The sequence below is a fragment of the Hesperophylax consimilis genome, chromosome 20 (assembly GCF_061612785.1).
Source record: "Hesperophylax consimilis isolate HC1 chromosome 20, BYU_Hcon_1.0, whole genome shotgun sequence".
Taxonomy (NCBI): Eukaryota; Metazoa; Arthropoda; class Insecta; order Trichoptera; family Limnephilidae; genus Hesperophylax; species Hesperophylax consimilis.
Genome location: NC_142855.1, coordinates 25969004 through 25989016, shown reverse-complemented (window position 1 = coordinate 25989016; position 20013 = coordinate 25969004).

Sequence of the window (20013 nt, the reverse complement as noted above, 5' to 3'; positions counted from 1 at the left end):
AGTAATTTAATAATTAAAATTTCTGGTTAGCCTACTTATGTGATGACAATGAACGAAGAAAGTAAACTTATTCAACTCATTAGAATAATATTATGTCCACCATTAAACTACACCCAGTTTTCAGGTACTCTAGAATTCTCAACCACAAAACCTTACTAATAACAGTAATAACCATTGATAACCCCGAGCTAACTCCGGTACACGTCAGCTGGTGATGTAATAAATATGGATAGGAATCCGGAGGCTACAATTTTTACTTACAAGTTTTGAGGCTCTCTTCAGGGTTTTCCCTGTCCAGCTGTACTGCAGATCCTTCCAGGTGAAGCCAGTCAGGACCCCTCGAGGACACGTCCTTGATGGTATCAAGGAACCATCCCGATGCTTCCGGCTGCAACAATTCTGTCACCACCACTGCAACAAACACTTAATACTTTTATACACTTGATAACAACCGTGTACGTAAAAATCGTTTATGTGATACCGCACTCTTTGTGTGTCAATGCTCTCAACCATTTGGAGCCAGTGAGACTATAGCATCCTCAATTAGGGTATGTTGTGAGGTTAAAGGTAGTGGAAAGTGGAAAGAGATGGGGAAGTAGCTGGCTATTTAGATCTGGTCACCAAACATGGCTAAAGCCATTGAAATTAAATTTTTAATGGTGGTCTTACATCAGGGCTATACTAAGAGTATCTTCCACTTTGGAACGTACGCAAATATACCATTATGTTAAAGAATAATTTGTGAAATAGCACAATGTAATCAAATTAATTTAACTTTTGCGCGCCAGGTTTGAACCCGCGACCTTCGGATTGCTAGTAGACAGCATTACCCCTTGACCACGGAGGCCGTCAACTAATAATAGAAACTGACTTTTTACAGCCATTAAACAGTTCATGGAAAGATTGAACATTGTTTGTACAGCCATAGAGGGTCGTATATCAATTGAAATTCATAAGATTTATTAATTTCAGAATGGGTATTACAAGGGAATGCGTGATTATCTACTATCTCAACCCAATTTATTAAAATTATCGGAACGTAGAATAGTTAATGACCTAAAATGTTTATATAAAATCATAAATTCAATAATTGACAGCCCTTAACTATTATACTTGATTTCTTTACATTTACCTCGCAAACCAACATCGAGGCATTATCTACCGTTCTATTGTGATAACTCCAATTCAGAATCTCAATTCTATCCCTTCGTTCGCCGTATACTAAATTTAGGTAATGACTATAAAGATGTTGTTGATATATTCAACAGATCATTCACCAAATATAAACAAGTCATTACCCAATTTATTTCAAAAAGAAGAATATCTATAATACAATTTAACTATAGAAACTAAGTAGCTCTGTTTATCTTACCAAAGTTTTGTAATTTTCCTATTACCTATTATATTTTTTCATCTTGCATAGTGGAGTGTCTAGTTTCCACTTTATTTCGTTTTGACATTGTTTTTGTTTAAGAGGTTGTGTTTTATTATGTCTTCTATTTTCTTTTTGACTTTTTTGTGTTTATTTAGATGTTCATTGTAAAAAAATAAGAAAATAACTTTTAAAAACCCAGCCGGGCGTGAATTTAGAAATAAATAAATTTCCCACCGAATTTCGGAATATTTCCAAGGTACGAGTATTTTAAATATACCATATTACTTCTATTAGAAACTAGATACAATTACATTTTGATTAGAATTATGATTTAATGTTAATAAAATTGAATATTTTAATTTGAAACATGAAAAAAATTGAAAAAACAAACACACATTTTTAATACAAAAGTCAACAAAAACACGTCTCTTTAATTTAGGGAATTTGATAAAATAATTTTGGATTTATTGTTTGCGCAATATAAACTTTGATTTCTTAGATGTATATTTACCTGCACACGCATAAAGCATTTATGTTATTGAAAAACACCACTTTCATGGAATTTTTATATAATTAACGCCTGAACGGTCAATTAAAAAATCACATTTATTTTAATTTTTATAAAATTATAAAAACCGCTTAATGTAATATTTAATTATTGAAGATGGTATTAGCGATTTTTAAACGAAAATTTGCAACAGAAAAGATACGGTCACATCTAGGACTTGAACCCAGGACTTGAACACCTACCGGGGCACTACTCTATCAATTGAGCTAATGGAACATACTCGTATATCCTCTGGGGATATTTAACTGTATCATACTTAAAAAGGACCATCAACTATTTTCATTTTTCACCAATAGGCCAATAAAATGTGAGAAAATTACGATAATGTTTTTAGTTCTTGTAAAAAAACCGTAACTGTTGCTCCAGCCTCATTTTAGAAAAAGTAAGGTCCAATGACTCCGCCGGACCATAAACCGCACCCAATAGTCACACGTTGAGGATAGAGAGGCTTTTCAATAATAACTTTTGGGTTTCGAAGCGTGTATCGTTCCGTTTTTATTAATGACATAGCTTTTACTTGTCAAATGTCAAAAAATGACAGCTTCAAAAGTAACATCTACCGAAATAGCGGGCTATTCAAAATAACACCTCTTATTGGAAAACCCTCTACTAAATAGTATAAAACAAAAACACTATTTGCGTCTGTCTGTTTGTGCGCTTAGGTCTTCTAAACTGCGCAGCGGATTTTGACACGGATTTCACTATCATTTAGAGAATTTCTTTCGGGAGGTTTACATATATAATTCATGAACAGTATATTTTTAGAAAGTAGAGAAAAGTCGAAGTTTTATAATCGAGTCGTATAATAGGTTTTCGGGCACTACATTGTTAGCGCTGGCTAAACCTTATGAGATACATCAAAAAATGCACTAAAGAATTGTATGTCTTATAAAGGCCTACAGAATGCGATTGTGTATTTCTATCTCAAGAGGATAACCCCCATCAACGCCGGGACACGTCATCTAGTTTCCAAATATTTAATTTAAAACGGTTAATTCAACATACTTTCCACACTGTTCAATTTATTTGCATATATAATTTGTCACGCCAAATTGTAAAATGGTGGACGCCTCAGCATAAGATTTTTTTAAATACACTTTTAATGTATCGATAAAATAATAAATTATTAGAATTCGTAATGGTTTTACCTATTTTTAAATTGGTGGCCGTAACGTCAATTTCCGATCTGTTTTGATGTATCAAAAAAATAATTAAAACGTTACAATAAACATGTTTCATGTTGGTCAGAAAAGTTTTCCAAGTTGTGATAATGAAAACGTATCTTCTTAATATTGGACAGAATTTTATCTAACGTTTGGTTAACTCGATCAGAACAAGTTGTGGATCGTAATGATAATCTGATTTATTTTACAAAAGATGAACTGCTTCAAACACCATTGAATTAATAATGATAATGTACGGTTTCGAATTCATTAAATATGATGTGACTGATTCCGGTTTGTTGGTCGGTTATCAGATTTGTATGTGGTTCTAAAACTATGTGTTTTTTTTCTATAGTTTTCAATCTCTCCCTTTTTGTAATTTGTATACCGCACAGGAGTTTCAACTGCTCCCAGCTGTCTGGAGCCAGTAAGACTATGACATTCCAAATGTGGGTATATTGTGAGGCTGAAGGTAATTTGGGTATATTGTGAGGCTGAAGGAAGTTTGGGTATATTGTGAGGCTGAAGGTAGTTTGGGTATATTGTGAGGCTGAAGGTAGTTTGGGTATATTGTGAGGCTGAAGGTAGTTTGGGTATATTGTGAGGTTTAAGGTAGTTTGGGTATATTGTGAGGCTGAAGGTAGTTTGGGTATATTGTGAGGCTGAAGGTAGTTTGGGTATATTGTGAGGCTGAAGGTAGTTTGGATATATTGTGAGGTTTAAGGTAGTTTGGGTATATTGTGAGGCTGAAGGTAGTTTGGGTATATTGTGAGGCTGAAGGTAGTTTGGGTATATTGTGAGGCTGAAGGTAGTTTGGAGGAAAATGAAGGTGAAGGAGTACCTGGTTATTTTGATCTGGGCACTAAATACGCGATTTCAAGCAAAGTTTCAATTCTGAATGGTGGTCTAACACCAGGGCAGCACTGAAAGTATCTTCCCTCTCTTTCCCTCTCTCTCTCACTATCTTTCTCGCGTTCTATTTCACGTTCTCTTTTCTTTTTTTCTTTGTCTTCTTTTTCTTTTCAATGAGTTTAATAAAACTCCTTTCTGGAAAGACAACATTATACAAATAAAATGAAATTACTTTGACATAAGTGTGCGAGTTTAAAAGGAAGTTTAAAGAAGAGTCTAAATGGATTTAGAAACAAACTTATCCCTTCAGGTTTTAAAATAATTTTATCAACGAGTCCCAACAACATGGTGAAATTTCATGGAATTTCGGATTACCCCGAGGTATCGAAAATGTGCTACATATTTCTTATGTTTGAAGTTGTCGTTAAAATAAATACCGCTTTAGAAACTGGATAAAATTATGTTTGCAATATTTGTATTAGAAATAATCATTGATAGTTATAAAATATAATTTTTTGATATCAAACATGAAAATGTTAACAAAACTGAGACATTTTGATTCGGAACGTCCATAATTGTGTAAGAATTCTAAATTTATAAAACACATTCCTTTTGTGAGGGTAATTTGTAAGAAAACTGGCACTTCACTTTTTATGCCGTTCATACAAAAAAAATAATAATATTTTAACTTTCAACTGACCATGAAAAAATTTCGCCTATTCGAAATCATGCACTTAAACATTTTTTTATTTATTTTATTTTAGTTTATTTAGGAAACAGACAGTTGTACATACAAATTTTACATTTTAGTTGAATATAAGATAAACCAGTTAAGTTCCATTTACAATCTTTTTATAGTTACAGGTTAGGAAGAAAATAGATATTTAAAGACATTGGTAAAAAAAAAAAATAAAAAAAAAGAATAGGCGAACATTAAAAAATAATCTTTGTGATTAAGGTACATTGTAAGGTTAATTTGTTTTTAAAAGTTTTTAGGGTACAGTGGAAAATATCTTAAAGAACCCATATTGTAAAACATAAATAAGATATCACCGAAATTTCATTTTAATAAAAATAAAAATAAAGGTATGGTAAAGTAGTAATGCGAGTACGATTAATGTAGACAAAAAGTGTGCGATGTAAATTTAACCTCTTAGGAGACGTATGATATGCCATAACTTGATTAAAAGTTATTTGTTTAGTGGAAGTTATAAGGTTAAAGAATAGTTTTAAATTGTGTATGCTACATAAAAATGCCAAATGCGAATAGAAATGAAAAGAAAAATCATTGGAGAATTTGAAAGGAGTCATACTGTTTTGTTTATATCTGCCTTAGAGGAAATTCGAATAACCGGAAAACCGTCATTTTTTCTCATAAATATATAACAGTTTTTTGTAACTAAGAATAATAATTGTTTATTTTTTCAATGACGAACAAATCACCTATCTACGCATTATACAAAAAAGAGATTAATATATTTTAATAATGTATTGACTTGCCGGTCAGATCTGTCCTTCAGAGACTATAATGGAATATGATGTTTGTGGCCAGTTATGTCCTTCCGAGGTCAGAAGGGTTAGAAGGTAGAGAGTTTCAAAGAAAGATTATGTCACAGGTTAGTAAAGAGCTTTTGCCAATGTGTTTTTGTTCGTTACTGGAAGTTTGAGGTAACTTTGTAACGCGTTGTATTGCACAGTATTTTCCTTAAGGATTTAATTTCAATTTTAGTCGTGTTAGTATTTGTGGTTGTGATGGTGTGTGTAGGATTTAAAGGCTAGTTTTTACAATGGCAGCTGTGATGTTATATTTTGGCAAGTATGTGTGTCTGTGAGTATGATGTTTCTTTGACAAGTGTATCCCATGGTAGTATATATATATATAGGTATTCTATTAAGGCTCTATTTTGGATAACTAGTTATTTTTTAGTCTCCAGTTTTTTTCTTTTGACATATTCATTTTTTAAAATATATTTGGACAGTTGAAAAATATGCAATTAATATGACATAATTTTTTTTGATTAGTTATTTAGTTTCAAGGTTAAAAACTGAATAAACTTACCCCATTTACGAACTTGTTTCCTTCTTGCTCATTACAAAAATCCGACGAAATCAATACAGCTGTATATCAGCGACGTTTGGCAAGAATCAAAGTATACATTTATGAGGGGTCAGTGGCTGAGTTGGCATCGCGTTTGGGTCCCTACCAGGCGTCGTGCGTTCAATTCTTCGGCTGGCTAAGTCCTTCAACACGACACGGTGGTCGTGGTAAATTTTTTAAAATTTTCAGGTTATTCGTAACCCGTCAATGTTTTTCTTTCGTTAAAACCAAATAAATTAACACACAGGCAATGTATGTTTTTTTGGGTCAAAACTCCAATTGGGCCACCTATAAAATGATGTTTGGGAACCAGTGAGAGGCTTGCATAATTGATAGGAAGAACTCAGTGATTTTTGTTTCCTTTAGTAAACCTGTCATTATCAAATATTCATATTTACTGAAACAGTTGCTTCCAGGGGCGCTCAATATCATTTGTTTTTTTACAACAACTCCACACAGGAGAATAAAGGAAAATAATTTATCGCAGGTCCAATTTCGGGGATGTCATCTTTGGGGATACTGTGAACTATACTTGTGAGAGGACGGAGAGAACATGATGTTAAATAGAGTTGAACTCAAGAACGAGTGGTACAAATGACCCATTTTGTTCTATTATTTCTGGCTTTCACCCTTCAAGGGTGTTCTTGGCCATTATTTAAAATTATGGAGAAAGGAAAGGTGAATTTAAATATTGATTTTATTTAAATAGGCAAATTTCAAAATTATAATGAAAATTGTAGTCGAGTTCAGACTTAGAAGAGAAGAGATGTTGAATGGAGGGGAGGCAATTTTAGATAAGGCTTGATAGAAGAGAGGATATTTGTTTAGAGAGGGACAATAAAAAAATATGTGATCTACATTTTTCATGTGACAAATTTCTCCCGTATTCGCATTTGGCGTGTTTCCCGAAATTGTATCGGTGCCGAAGAGACGGTGCAAGTTCCTCGGAGCAACTCCCATTGAAATACCGGTAGAACAAGACAGCATTGCCGCTTGACGCCCGTGCTCTAAATATTGCATTTCGTTTGCTAAGATTTGGGAATGTATCAAACGAATCAATGATTTTTTCAAGTATTTAGGCGCTCCAGACCAGAGGTGGCTGCCGAATTCAACAGTGGTGCGCACTTGCGTTTGTACAGGGACAGCAGTTGCGTACTATCTGCAGTATCTGCGGACTCTGTACAGAGCGATCAGGTTCTGATGGGCTAACTTGACTCCGGCATTGACGGAGTCCCCTTGTAATTATAAACTAATGTTTATAAGACAAGGTTTCTTATGCAAAGCACAAAGGATAACAAATTATTATTAGCAATGAGTAGTCGCCTGAAATATCCATACAAATTGAAAATATCTCCCGATTAAAAATAAATGCCGCCGACGGGAATTCAACCCGCATCTTCAGATGTCCGGTCAAGTGCTCAAAGATTTCCGACAAGTCAAAATATTTCATCAACAAATGTAGATATAATATGTCTCGACGCCATCTAGTGGGAAATTAAGGACTAACAAAGCCTTTCCTACAAACATAAAGTCGGTGTTTACAGGTGGAAAAATATAATAAGCAGTAATTGTTGATTGAAGTACTAGTACATATTGAATTATTTGGCGTCTTGGAAATAAGCCAACGTAGTTCAGTAGTCCATAGCACCTGAGCGGACATCAGAAGGTGCAGGTTCAATTCCCGTCGGCGGCATTTATTTTTAATCGGGAGATATTTTCAATTTGTATGGATATTTTAGGCGACTAATCATTTCTTATAATAATTCTGAAAGTATCTAGAAATAAAATGATTGATTCAGGATTATTGCCTTTCAAAAACACAATTCCGTATGAATTCCCCGCTGCCCAGATGGGGGAAAATAATTATACAGAGTCACTAAACATCTTTAATTTATAACTTAGCAAAGACGAAAGATTGTTACTGAGGCAGTTTAGTTATGTTATGTAATTTTTTTATTACACATAAGTAAAATTTCCTAAAAATGATGTTAGCAAATCTATATATATAAAAATTAATTGTTGTTTGTTTTTCTTTCCCCGAGAAAGAAGCGAAGTTAGCAGTCCTCAATAGAGTGCTGGTACCTACCTTGATGTATGGAAGTGAGGCATGGAACTGGCAAAGAAAGGATAAAAGTAGATTAAATGCTGTTGAAATGAGATCCCTGAGGCGTATGTGTGGTAAAACCATGTTTGATCGTGTGAGGAATGTGGAGATCTGCAAAGAGTGCAAGGCTGATGTAAGCGTAATGAGTAAGATTAAGAAAGGGACGCTTAAATGGTTTGGGCATGTAGAGCGAATGAGCGAAGATAGGAGTGTAAGGAGATATATGATGCAAAAAAAGGACGCCCGAAGAAGACATGGCACAACCAAGTGAATCAGATACTCGAGTCGGGCCATGTCAAGAGTCAGAATAATGGAAGAGTATGTATGAGACGATGTATGAATGTGAATGAGGCAAGAAATGTGTGCCAAGACCGAGTTGTTTGGCGGTCCGTCCTCTCTACCTACCCCTGCGGGGAAACGGCGTGATGGTTAGTTAGTTAGTAGTTTTTTCTAGCAGTAACAATGTGGTATAAAGTAGAGAATTGTGGAAGTCGGGGTCCCCAGAGAAAGACGTGGCACAATCAAGTGAAACAAAACTTTATTAATAGTAAACATTTGCAATTATTTAGAATAATATTATTTTCACCTTAAAACTACATCCAGTTTTAAGCTACACTAGAATTAGAACCTCAAAACCTTAGTCCAAACCATTCACAAAAAGTAAAAATGAATAAGTGCGGGAACTACCTCCTAGGCAATCCACTAGATTTTTGTTTTTTTATTTATTTATTTATTCAAAAAACAGTTTTTAACATTAAAAACATACTCTGCACATCTCACTAGGGCATTCCTGTATCAAAATGTTCCGCTTTACAATTACATCATTTAAGAAATACATATTTGTAAACTTGATATAATAATAACATTAAATTTAAACCCAAAAAAGAAAAGTTTATGACACGGTCGTTTCGAGACCTGTAGACAAAAATAAACAAAATTTTAGTAACAAATGTTCGAAAAATAAAAACAAAAATGTCAACAAAAGAAGCATTGGTAAGTAAGTTGGCAACAATAATATTCTTCTGTTAACTAAAGTACAAGGAACCTGTGCTGGCTTATCAGACACAAGCATAGGGTAACCATACTAGCAGTTACAATGCATCTGATTCGTCGGCACACTAGGAGTACAAACATCAGAAAGCCACAGTTCTATTCAAGTTCTGTTAGTATCAGAATACTACAATTGGGCATGCACAGGGCCAGCCAGGTTGTTTTACAGTACTTGGAGAGTTAGAGAACTTGTATAGGACCTACATAGAACTAGAATATTTAACTTATTTTAGTATTTGACAGAGATTAGATGCGACTGGAGTCAACTTCTCTAACAACTGAGCCAAATCCTGATTGGGTAAGACTGAAATTGATTTCATCATAATTTAACTGCTGCAATATCATACAATTTCTAAAAAATGCGTTTGTGTTCACGTGTATATGCGTGATTGCTAATAAAAGTTGACAGAATGCATTGTCATCGAAAACGAGCCTATTTTTGTCGAGTTTCAGCTTTCAAGATTTCAGCATTAATTCGACGTATATATTTAAAAATAAATAAAAACTAATATTTGGATTGCGTACTGCAATTCACTCCCCTGCCTTATTAAAAATTCATGATAGAAGTGTTGCCAGGTGTATCTCTTTATGGAATTGTTTCTATTATGTATCTCCTAATAGGAACAAAGTTAACATGCTTTACATCGTTGATTGAAGTTCTCTTTGTTACCTACTTTACACGCAAATTTACTGTTATAAACATATACAGAAAAGATTATTTCAAATCTATTTACCCTTGCAAAGGGTGAAACAATAATAATAATAATAACTGTTTATTATGTTATTTTTTCATTACATATAATGATATCCCCACTGGGATCTGCCGTTCGGAGGATTTAATTTAAATATATTTAAAATTTAGTAGTATGGACAGAGGCGAAACTATGCCATCGGGGGCCTGTGGCAAAATGAATGCCCCCCCCCCAGTAAAAATCGCAGTCTCGTTGTAATTGATTTTTTATAAATAACTTTATTACTAATATTGTGTGCCTTTTTATTTTCAAAAGCAAAGGTATTACATATGTAGGTGTAATGAAAAAACAATGTAGTCTTTACAAAATATTTATGAATAAAATTCTTTTCTGCGAGCTTTCTGTTCCGCAAAAGTATCAATAACGTCATCCAAGTTTAATGATCGGGCCATTGAATTTTCAATAGACAAAATAGTCAAGTTACGTAGCCTGTCTTGTCCCATTGACTTTCTTAAATATTTTATTTATTTATTTTATCTTTCGGCACTAGCTGTAGTCACAGAAATTGCAACAAACAACATTAATGAAGTACTTCAGGAAATTTGCACGACAAAAAATGATTCTTTATTATTAATAAAACAGCAAGTTCTCTAATACGCAAAGCCTTTTCTATTTTTTCTCTGAAGGTGGACTGAAAACTGAGAATTTCCCTGACAAATGATTCAGATATGTCTTTTTAAGAGATGAGTGTCATTTAAATTTTTTGAAGTGGCAAGTTGCAAAAGACTGAAATTGGAAACAATTTCATTCATTGGAAGGAAACGCGATTTCAGTTGATTAATAATGATGTCAAATACTCGATAAAATATGTTCTTTAATAATAATAATAATACTTGGATGACTTGTATAGCGCCGTTTTTGTGCAAAAACACCTCAAGGGCGCTTTTATGGCCTTTAGTTGTGTCTAACTTTAGTTGATTTTATGTACTTATATAAAATTTATAATTTTTTCTAAATTTGGTTTAAAATGTTAGGTTACTTATGATTTTTGAGCTCGCGGCCCCGCGGTAGCCGGGGCCCCGGCCCCCGCGGGGCCCCTTTGCATTTTGCCAGCCCTGCCACCCTATAGTTTCGCCACAGAGTATATGGATAATATAAAGTAATTGTAAATATATTAAATAGTGTTTTTTCTTAATATTTATTAATATATTTCATAGTGTTTTTTATTCTGTTAAGAATTTTCAGTTTTGGTCTTTAGGTATTTCGTGTTAGTATATTGTTTATTTTTAATCTCCCTACGTTTTGTATCAGATTTTTATTTGAGATTTAAATGTTGCAATACTGTTGTGAGTTTTGAATGAGAGTGGGATTTTATTGTAGAGTTTAGTACCATAATATAGGAAGTTTTTAAGAAAATATTTATTTTAAATAATACAAAATAACCTTATTTTAAACGGGCATCTCAAAAATTTATTTTCACCATTTTTTTTAAGGAGAGTAAGTTCTGGAAAGGAAAAATGTATGAGGGATGGGTGGAAATCTAGGCATCAGTGTATTCAAGAGTGACGCATAAATATATGCATCCCGCTTTGGCGCAAAATGATGGGTTGAGAAACCAGTAGGAGAGGTCAAGTGTGGCGCACAGAATATCTGGCAGAGCTTCAAAGAAGAATGAAGAGGATCGACGGGGGCAAAGGCAGCTGGAATAAGACAACATCCTTCCTTGGTTCTGGAAGCTTGGACGAGTAGCAGTTGTTCCTGGCACCGAGTGAAGGGTTCTCGTGGCTACGGTCATCACATCTCAAGGGAATCTCCAAAGACTGCCCGTAGAAGGAGAAGCTGACTGAAAGGTGTCTCCCTTTCCGCTACAATGGACCGATCAACCAAGGTCGTCCCAGATAACATAGACATAACATTTTAGTGACGACAAAAAACAATTATTGTTTCATTGTCCATTGAAAACAGTCTCATTAAAAAATGATACTGTGAACTTGAAATGATACAGTAAAACATTTGAAAGGAATGAAAACTAAGTAATCCATTCTAATATTAATAATAACCGTTTGCGAAACTTGTGATTTTTTTTACAGCCTATTATTGCCTACGTAGGCTGGAACTTCTCCAGTACCATCCACAGAAGATGGACGTTTTGGACCAGCCTTCTGATTGCCCATCTAATGTTAACCTATTTAATTTCTTTGGTAACCCGGAAATTATTGTATTTGTTAAAAAAAAGTGATTAAAAATAAAACAAAACCATTGATATTTTCCAGCGCGTTCGCCAGTAGAAAGAAAAAAAAACAGCTTAGTGTTAATAATTTCGCGAGTTTCAAAAGGCAACTAATTTCAGACCTATTTGCTGGTTATTAACTTGTATTATTTAATAGCTTTAAAAAAAAGTCTTCGCTGTATATTTTCCAACGTTACACACATCATACCACATACTCCTTAGTTTATTTGTTTTTTTACACGCATATTAATGACTGTACGCATGTACGGAAATACTTGATATGTATATTATACTTTGGTTTATTTTATCATTTATAGTACTATTATTTAAATTCGATATTAATTACAGCGTTGGTATTTTGCCATTACTAATTAGTTTTTTATATTCCTTAAGAGTAAATTATTTTCCTGTTATCAGTCTTACTTTTTTGAAACAAACATGAATAATTGTATGCATATACGTATATACAATTTAGGTACATACTTACTTTATATTTGAAACTTTTCTTTATTAATAATATCAGGTGTTATTATTTGGATTTGATGATTATTGATTTGATTATCTTAGTATTAGAATTAGATTTGTTTTTGTATATATTTATACTATTATCCATGTATTATGTTACACTACATACATAAATTCCAATGTAAAAGCCAGATAATTAATAGTTAATGAATAATAAATAAATAAAGATAATTTTTTTAATTCTTTAGTGTCTAATAATAATAAACGTATTCCGACTTCCGGGTGCTTTCTGATATGGTTTTGTTGATAATTACCATAGACATATGAATATTAGTAGACCTGCCCTAAGTGATTAAAAGCGTATTATCCCCACTCCCCATACCGGTTCCATTGGAGCCGGCTGTGCTCGCGTATGGCCTCAAGTGAAATTTGAAAACGTGACGTCATCATTCTTGTGCGAACTATGGTCGAGGCATCATCGGTTCATTTTACGAAATAACACGGCAAAATGTTGACTTGTGCTATGAAAACTTGTAAAAATAGATGTGAAAAAGAGAATAAACCCAATTGTCGTATTACATTCCATATATAAGCATTATTTTACTTTATTTTAAGCATATTCACATCATACAATATGAATCAGTTGTAGAAACATGTCTGGACGCGAAACACAAAGCTGGTTGGTTGCTGGGAAGTAAATTATGAACATTTATAAAAGTGTCTTAACTAAATACTTAAACGAAATATTCAACTCTGAAAATAGAACCGAATTTTTTTGCCGAATTTGGACTTCGCAAATTTGTTCATAACGTGGCGAGTAATTTGCGCTCCCATGTAAAAATGTCTATTCATTCAAAAGCAGATTTTACTTTTAAGAAGTAAATGGTGATATTATAATGCGAGATGCCTATTTACTGTCAGATTGATTTATTGACGAATCACAGTCAGCTTCACCCCCTTCGTTCTTCAACAGTTGATTTTACCCCTCGACATTATCTTCTCGTCTATTAATTCCTATGTCTGTGATAATTACATATTATTTTTGTTTTATTTTCCAATGTACATTTGTTACCTCAATTTTGTTTACTTTTTTATTTATTTTTTTTATTTAGTAAAAGATTATACATTTATATACATTATTTAAGAAATGTTTTGACTGCCCAACTAGGAGGATTCCCGTTTTAGGACAGTCAAATTAGGATGAGTATTAACATTTTGATAAGTATAGTATTAAAATAATAATGAAATAAAAGGTATATGTACTTTTAACTGGTGTCTAAGCCTACTAACATATTTTGTATAAATATGAATAACAAAGAGAAGAAATAGAATAAAATAAAATATCCAATTAAACATAAGATTAAATGCTGCTTGGGTAGCATTCTAATTTAAAAGTGCTAGGTAGGTACATATATACACATAATGATAAAGATAAGAACATAAAGTTATCTTTTACATGGTTTATTTTTTGTTGGAGTTTTTGTTGTGGTTTTTGGTTTGTGTTTGATTTCATTTTTTGTGTAGTAAAAGTTCACTCTCCTTTCTACCTCATTGGTGAAACCAATTAGTGGTCAATTTATGAAAAATATCTGTGTTTTTCTTTTTCCAAGCATCTACCGGTTTACTTTGCTACCAGTTTTGACCCAACCGTGTAATTAACTAGCGATCTAAAAACTAACTTAAAAAATTATACAAGTACAGAAAGATTAGATTTTATTAGGTATGGGTAGTGTGTGGGGTGATTTGGTGGGAGGGGAAAGGGGGCGAGAAAGTTGGGAGAAGTCAACAAAACAGGGAAACATTGTCAATAAAGATGACTTACAAGTTGCTATTATTCTGTTAACTAAATTATTTTTGTGTTAATTGCTAAGGTTTCTAAACCGTAGGTACTAATTGAAATATGTTTAATGTATTTAGTTTTTTTGTTTGTTGAAGCTATGGCCTGTCTCTATTAAATGCTTAGCAAACTTGTAATAGTTATTAGTTCTTAAACAGAGTTCATGCTCTCTGATTCTGGTTTTAAAATACCTAGTAGTCATACCTACATACTGTGCATCACATCATTACATTCTAAAGTGTATTTCCCATTATTTTACGAATTTATTGGAAACATCCTTTGTAAATCCTTGAATTAGTGTAAAAAACTGGAGAAATAGGATTTGGTAAAATGGGAGATATTTTTAAGGATAAGTCGTCTGTATAAATAAGTTTTCTCTATTTATTGGGTTGTTTCTAGATTGGATGTTATTTTTATTTTTTTTTATTACCACAGTAAGCTGAAAATGTTGCTTGTGTTGTGATGGAGGACTTAGCCAGCCGAGGAATTGAACACACTACGCCTGAGTGGGACCCAAGCGCGATGTTAACTCGGCCACCGACCGGTCAAATATTATTTCCACTATGTGTTATACCATCCACTTCACTCAACAAAGGTACAGCACAAGTCAAAAGGGCTGAATGAACTGTATGCAACCAAGGGTGACTAATAATGTATATGTTTATCGAGCCCATTCAGTCGTTATTACATTGCTTATATTCGTGGTCTGGCCCGCCTATGTGCGGTCCAGGCAGCTAAAGGCGTGAGACGATTGAGCTGGACTAGGAATGTTACCTTCTGATTACAAAATCAGAAGGCACGTACAGACATAGTAATAATTTCACATAATTTTATATATTTCAAGTAGGTACCAACCTAATATAAATAGGTATGTGTGTATTGGGGTATCTAAATAATGTAAGATTATTCAGTTTATATTTTAAGAATGTAAGATTAAATATATATGCATAAATTTAAAAACAAATCAAATGTTTCTGGCCTTCAGCAAAGTTGTTCTAGGCCATCATTTAAAATTATGGAGAGAAGGGAGGTGAATTTATATATATTCATTAAGCTTAAATTGGCAAAATTCAAAATAATGCAGAAGATTGGAGCAAAAATCAGACTAATTATATCTAAGACGTTAAATGTAGCGGAGACAAATTTAGATAAGGCTTGATAGAAGAGAATATATTTTAAACCAAAAATATGTGATCTAAATTTCCCACTTCTAGACCACAGGATGTACATTGTACAATCGGAGATATCTAGCACGTTCATTTTATAATAATAATAATAATAATAATTGGATACTTTTTAGAGCGCCGTTTTTGTGAAAAATCACCTAAAGGGCGCTGTACAATTTATTTCCTAGGATTTACATTTGTTATTTAGAAAAGATACCAAAACATACTTACCTGGCAAGTCACTTCCAACAAACACACTTATATTAAAAAGTTTATGCTTATAAAAGATAAAACTGCACGCAGAGGACACAATATCAAAAAACACTAGTCATCGCATGACCTTAAGTCTGCTATAGTTTTTATTTTAGTTTAACTGTATTTTAACTGTCTTAAAAAGCCTACAAATTGTTAGTTGTTATCATTTTTATTTATTTATTTTTAATTATTATTTCTATTAATTTTATTTTATTTGTAGTATTTTTTACATTTTGTTAATTTAAATTGCCGTCGACTGTGAAAGTGGAGGTTTCTGAAATTATGGATACGACTGTCTGAAAAGGTGCGTTTTAAGTTTAGACCTAAATTCTGTCGAGTCTGCAATCATTCTCAAATCACGCGGCAGTCCATTCCAGGCTTTAAGTCCTGACACGGCGAAAGCACGCTCACCGAACTTAGTATCTGGTGTGCGCTTTGGTTCCTTCAACCTTCCGATAGCTGATGACGTTGCTGACCTAAGGATTAACTGTCGGGAATTGGAATCTTCTGGAATACACAATTCTGATAAGTAAGCCGGAGCCAATCCTTTAAGTGACTTAAATACCATCCAGCATACCTTGAACTGGATTCTTTCAGGACATTTGAGCCAGTGCAGATTTTTGAGATGCTCTGAAATGTGGGAGTATTTAAATACTCCGGTGATAAGCCTTGCCGCGGCGTTGAAAACGGATTGTAATTTGTTGATTTGACATTTGGGGAGACTTGCATATTTTCTGTTGCAATAATCTAGACGTGAAACAACATAGGAATTGACTAGCAATTTAGTCGCCCCTATAATGTTGATAAATTTGTGGCTGTTACTACTAAATCCACTGGGAATGGTTCTACCATTTTCTGGAAACAGTTATTTTGTTCAGAATGATTTTATTATCGTTTCGAAATCTTCAGCAGATAATTTCGTTTCACGCATCATTGTAAAATTTGTGTCCTGTATCATAAATGTGTGTATTTATCATCTATCAGGAATTCTGCTTCGTTTCTCCAATACTTGAGGGTATTAATACTGTTTAACATTTATTCATTTGGAGAAATCAAAAATATTATTTCTTCTGGCGAATTTGATTGACCATCAAAATCATCATCTTTACATTGTTAATTTCGTTGGCCTGTCTGGTTCCTAGGCGCCGAAAGATCTATTTATATACTGGCGAATTCTTCTTTCTAATTATTCCTTCAAATCGGTAAAGATTGTAAAAAGCATAGTTTGGGATTAAACATTTTATTGATATTTTAACACAAACTCAACACAGGAGACTCTGAACATTCCTTGGTTGGAAGACCAGTTGCGTTCGTGACCTCTTTTTATTTTCAGTGTCTTGATGTGTTTCATGTTTAGTTTAGATTTGTTAGCATTTTTTTCTTCTTCAATACTTAACATAATAGTACTTTGTTCATTAAATTTAATAAAATTATCTGATCACAGAATTATTTCCGATTTAACCTGTTTGTATAAAATCATTAATTCAATGTTTAATACCCCTGATTTATTATATGAAATCTCTTTTCATACTCCAAGCAGGTCGGTTACAAGACAGTACCTACCATATTATTGCAGGAATTCTATATCAACGTCCCAATATCACACTTCTATGCGACGGATTCAACAGCTAGGAAACAAATACTACGATGTTGTTGATATATTTAGTGCATCAATTTCAATATATAAGAATATTGAAGTTTTTTTCATCAAGTAGTGGAATATTTTAATAAAGGTATTTAATTTGATTTGACTAACACATAATAATTTTGTCAACTGAAACAGGAAAAAATATTTTGGATTTTTTGTGTATTGTGCCTGCATGCTGTGTAGATCAAGTTCAGTGATATTTTGACTTAATATTTATTTTTCTGCAATTGTTTTAAATAGTCGTTTCCTGCACTATTTTTATGTATAATTTTCGTAAATATTGTTTATATATTGTTAGCAATAATAAAACGCTAAGTAAATGGTTATGATGAAATATTATATTGTCTTCACGGTCTATTACAATAATAACATCCAATATTCAGTAAGGTTATATCGCGCATTGCGCAGTTCCAAGTCTCAGCCGCTTGCCATCCTTGCTCGTCCCCGGGTGGCCGGTAGGTGGCGGAGGAGTCGCTTCCGCCTTCAACCAGCAGCGCCTCTGCCAACCATACTGAGAACCACTCGCGAAGTGTAGATGCCTGATTGGCTGACAGTGATGAGAGTAGCGCCTCTGGCGGCCAATTGGTGAACTAAACACTGTGGCGGCAGTATTTGAATGCGCTGCTAACAATATATGTATGTAAAATCCTTAATAGGCGTGAAATAAATAAATAAAATTAAATAAAAATTAAATAATTTTCTGTTTAGAATGTATGTATTAGTGATTAATTTATGTTGCTTCATTTAGTTATTAATTGTTAACCGCGATATAGGCTTAGTCCTAGTGAGATATTTTACAAAATATTACTGGATCACTATCGTAGGAAACAGAAAAGAGGAACTCTTGTCCTTGATTAGGCAGAAATAAATCAAAATAAAAAATCATACAGCATTTCAATTTTTATTTCTACAAATATAAAATTCTACATTCTAGCTTACATTAAGTAGGTTCATAAGAAAACTAAATCATAATCACCATACGTTCATTACACAAAATTCAAAATTTTGGAAAATAATATATAAGCAAATTAAAACACAAATAGTTTTGTGTACATAAGTTTTGTTTTTATTATAAAAAATAATGACACCACAAAGTGATAAGCTTTTATAAGAAATTTTCTTCGTAATTCTTTTCTTAAGTTATTTTAAAACCGTTATCGACAAAGCTCATTTGTATTATTCAAATAGATTATTTTATAATGCAAAAGTACTTGAGTGAATAAACGGAGTGAATAAATTAAATAAAATCCCATAAAAATGGCAGAAATTGCCATTAAAATTGCAGATTGGACAAGCGAGCTGGCGGTTAAATTTGGAATACTAATAGTTCGGAATTCTTACAGTCGGAGCATTTGAATGGTTTTTCTTTTGAATGAGTGCGAATGTGAAATATTAAGCTGAATTTCCGAGAACATGAAAAGTTATAGTAAGATCATGAGAACGGTTTTTCTTTGGTATGAGTGCGCTGGTGTGCAGTTAATTGTGACTTCTGTGCACATGTGTGGTTACAGTGAGAGCACGTGAACGGGTTTTCTTGCAGTGCGCTTGGGTGCGCATGTGTGCAATCAAGTATGGCTTCAGTGAACACGAATAGTTACAATAGAAGCATGAGAACGGTTTTTCTTTTGTATGAGTGCGAATGTGACAAATTAAGCTGAATTTCCGTGAAAATGAAAAGTTACAGTAAGAGCATGAGAACGGTTTTTCTTTAGTGTGAGTGCGCTCGTGTGCATTTAATTGTGACTTCTGAGAACATGCATAGTTACAGTAGGAGCATGTGAACGGTTTTTCCATTGTGTGAGTGCGAATGTGGCGAATCAAGCTGGATTTCCGTGAACATGGAAAGTTACAGTAAGAGCATGAGAATGGTCTTTGGTATGAGTGCGCTCGTGTGCAGTTAATTGTGTCTTCTGTGAACATGAATAGTTACAGTGAGAGCATGTGAACGGTTTTTCTTTAGTATGAGTACGAATATGTACAATCAAGGATTGCTTTATTGAACATGAATAATTACAGTAGGAGCATGTGAACGGTTTCTCTTTAGTATGAGTACGAATATGTACAATCAAGGATTGTTTTAGTGAACATGAATAATTACAGTAGGAGCATGTGAAGGGTTTTTCTTTAGTATGAGTACGAATATGTACAATCAAGGAATGCTTTAGTGAACATGAATAATTACAGTAAGAGCATGTGAACGGTTTCTCTTTGGTATGAGTGCGCTCGTGTGCAATTAATTGTGACTTCTGTGCACATGAGAGGTTACAGTAAAAGCATGTGAACGGTTTTTCTTTGGTATGAGTGCGCTCGTGTATAATTAATTGTGACTTTTGTGCACATGAATGCTTACAGTAAGAGCAAAAGAACGGTTTTTCTTTGGTATGAGTGCGCTCGTGTGCAGTTAATTGTGAATTATGTAAACATGAATGGTTACAGTAAGAGCATGAAAATGGTTTTTCTTTAGTATGAGTGCGAATGTGTTTGATTAAGTTTGACTTCGATGAACATAA